This window comes from Apis dorsata, unplaced genomic scaffold (genome assembly GCF_000469605.1).
Source record: "Apis dorsata unplaced genomic scaffold, Apis dorsata 1.3 scaffold_118, whole genome shotgun sequence".
Taxonomy (NCBI): domain Eukaryota; kingdom Metazoa; phylum Arthropoda; class Insecta; order Hymenoptera; family Apidae; genus Apis; species Apis dorsata.
In genome coordinates, this window is record NW_006263412.1 from 312,858 (window position 1) to 316,441 (window position 3,584).

At 51.7% G+C, this 3,584-nt stretch overlaps 1 protein-coding gene across 11 annotated transcripts in view; it reads right to left on the reverse strand.

The window, feature by feature from the left end:
- Positions 1 to 3,584, reverse strand: part of LOC102674684 — a 77,649-nt gene that overhangs the window by 42,985 nt on the left and 31,080 nt on the right. The gene's annotated exons all lie outside the window — the stretch shown is intronic.

A 3,584-nucleotide genomic window follows, 5' to 3' on the forward strand; every position in this document is an offset into this window, starting at 1 on the left:
AACTACAAGGGGCTCAGGGCAAAATTAAGCCGAGCGGGATGGCGCGGCAATTCGCGAGCGTTCACAAACACTCCTTCTCTCGTTTGTTACGGTCGCGATACGCTTGCACGTTCGCTCGCGTACGTAAATGGAACCCGAATACCACCACCTTCTTCCGCGCGTGTCCGCCTCTGAAAGCTCCGATACGCATTGTGCCATTCCCCTTTGTTATCTTTTTCCGTCCCAAGTTTACGCGATGCACACACACAGGCTCCAACTCGTTTCGACTGCCACAATACCGCCGTTTCTTCTCCGTTCTTTCTTCTCCTCTCCGCCGCGAATTCGTTACGCTTCCAGCTACAGACCTTAGTTAGACCTTTCCTGATTATTTTTCAGCTTCGTAGTAGTACTCTCCGGATCGGGATAACTTTTCTTCTCTCCCTCTCTCTCTCTCAAGATTTCGAACATTGGGGAAATTTCGCGCAACGATAGAGGAATGCGGAAGAGACGCTTCGTCCCGCTCGATCGTCCGCGATCCCCGAGGTTCGCAATTTCGACGAATCCAAGAATCGAGAAGAAGAGAGAAAAGGGAGGACGAAACTGAACTTATAGAGAAATAGGCGGAACGATTCGGAAGACCACTCGGTCGCGGCCGCCTCTTTCATCTCCGACATCAAAAGGCAATTCCTGAAATTATGGAGATTTTTCCGAAGAATTTCGCGAAATCGACGGTATTCTACCCAAGACCGTGCCCTCATGCTCTTTGTCGGAATAAACGGGTTGAGGATTGAAGGAGGGCGGGGAGAGAGGGGGAGAGAATAGAGACGGAAACGGGGCCGGCGAAGGAGAAGAAAGTCGACAAGAAAGAGAGAGAGAGAGAGAGAAGAAGTCAAGGCTTGGAACAAATGAGAGGTTATTTCAGCCGCTAGACGTATGTACATATATTCGGTATCCCCGTCTCAATCATCGATCCGACTTTGCATTTTCACCGCGAACCTCGTAGTTTCCCGTTAAACCTCTCCCCTTCTCTCTATCTCTATCCTTTTATCCTCCAACGAACAAGAGGAGATAAAAAGATCACCGATCTTGAAAATAACCATCCGAGATACAGAGGGGGAGAGAGAAACAAAGTCGACGATCTTAATCCACCCTAGGAGCTATTTGCAATTTGAACGTGTAGCGCGTCGACGCGTGAAACTTTCGCGATCAACGATCGGATCGAGAAACGAGTAATTTAAAAGCGATAAATACTTTTTCCCGTCCGATTGATGAGCCGATATCGCGTCCAACGCGTTTCCAATGAACATTTCTTTTTTCTTCTTCTTTCAACCGTTATCGATGGCTAGCCTCTGGTGTTTCGCGATTCCTTCCGTTTCGACCCCGTTGCTCGCGGACAAAAGAGCGGGAGGAGAAGATAAGGTGGAAAGATCCGAGTGTACGCGGGGAAACGGGACAAGTATCCGCGCATAATACGGTTTATACGCGAGATGATGGGAATCTTTGCTCCCCCTCCTTCCTTTCGTTCGAGATAACAGTGGCGACGCGTAGCGTACGATCGGCGAAACGGGAGAAAAAGAAGAAGGGAATATATATCCTTCCAACCGTGCAAAAATTCGTCCCGCATCGGCAATGTAATCGGATCTCGATTTAACGGTGAATCGCGAGACGCTGTATTCCTTGGGGACGATAGGGGACGATTAACGGAGATGCCGAATTGATTTCGCCGTAACGAGAGGAGAATTCTCGGGTGGAGGGTCGAGGGAAGAGAGAGAGAGGCTCCTCGTTTCGAGGTGAACCGAACGACTCGACTCGTGGGACGAGATTTGAATAATCGCGATGGCTCTTGAATAGGAAAAAGAGTGTCAATCTGCGCGTTCTGTGCATGCAAGTTTCTCCAACGAGCGCGCATCGAAAGCACGGAGGAGTACAGCAGGGGAGAGCGCAAGGACGGGTACCATTAGCGACGACGAAGATGGAGGGCGATCCAGTGGCGGCTCCCCAATTAGCGTTAATCCTTGTTAATCCTCCGCGTCTCTCCAATCTGCATCCCTTTGTTCTTCGTTCGGGCCGCCAAGCGGCCCGACTATCGCCACAGTTTACGGAATATTTCGAGTTAGCAGCCAAGGGACAGGGATGGACGAGGGGGGAGCAAGCAAAGCCGGAAAACGACGACTCGAACGTACACTCGAGCCGAGCTTCCACGTCAATTTTATTCGCCACTGTCGATCCTTCCGGTGCACCACCATCTCGTTCGCGCGAGAGAGAGAGAGAGAGAGAGCGGCGACGTATCGATCAACTCGAGGGAAAAGTATCTATGTCGGGTAACGAGAGGTATGTATCGGTGCCTTGGAAATCGAAATTGCGCGGCAAAACGTTAACGATGGTAAGAAGGAGAAAAAGAAACGAGAGGGCGAGACCTCTATCTTCTGGATAAACAGAGATCGAAAGATTGAGCGAAACGAAAAGTTGGGAATTCGGTAAACTCGTGGTGGAATCGGGACAGATCGTTCTCGATCGTAAATGAAAAGTTACAGGAGACAAAAGGAGGAGGAGGAGGAGGAGGAGGAGGAGGAGCGGGTTTAGAAATATTCGTCCGTTTCGAAACAAGGGAAGGCATTGAACTCTGATCGATGAATCTTGCCGTCGTCTGAACGGGACCGAACGACGAAACGACGCAAAACTGTGGAAGCACGCGGCTTAAAATGAAAAGTAGCGGCGCGTACGGTGGTTATACCCGTGGAAAGGAGGGGTATGCATGGTCGAGAGGGTGGTACGACAAAGGGGCCGAGACGAGGAGAGCGATCAATGAGAAATGACGAACGCGAGCGCGAGAGAGGATGAGGCGAAAGATGGAGGAAGAAGGGGGCGCGTACGATGTACGAGAAAGAGAAGGAAGGGGGGAAAAAGGAGAAAACGGCGTCAACGGTCGCTCCGCTCACATTGTTACCATAATCGGCCTCGGTTGGGCCCATTGTTTGTCATTCAATTTTCCCGCTGGATTTTCACCACTGACAATGGGAGGAACGCTTTATAAGTCGCGGGAATTACATGGACGAACAAAGCTCGTAAATATATCCGTTGAATCGTGAAAAACGTCCTGCCTGTCTCTCCCTCTCTCTCTCTCTCTCTCCCTCCTCGCACACGACACCGCTCTTCCAACCCATCCCGTTCCCGGTGATCCTCTCTCGCGTCACCCCGCTCATCTTCTTTCGCTCTGGATCCGCGCGCGGAAAACGCGGCGACTGTATCTTTTCGCACGGACGAGCTTATATCGGGGACCGAGCGTGGTCCTCGACCGATACGCGGCAACGGAGGCAACGTACCAGCCAGCCGGCTAACTGGCCAGCGGCGGATGGAAACGCAACGGATACCGGCGGCCAGTGTACGCGCCAACGGACCAACGCCGGCCATTCTCGTAAATCAGTGGAATTCCGCCTCCGTTCCGGGACAATTTTATGATTTAATCCGGTGAATGCGCCAAGGCAGTGTGTGCGGTCGCGCCAGCTTCGAAAGCTTCGAGTTCGCGATATACCGACTGCACTTGCCGAGATGAATTTCGCACGCCGCCAAATGGTGACCGCGCGTAAAAATGGTTTGCGGCGGCC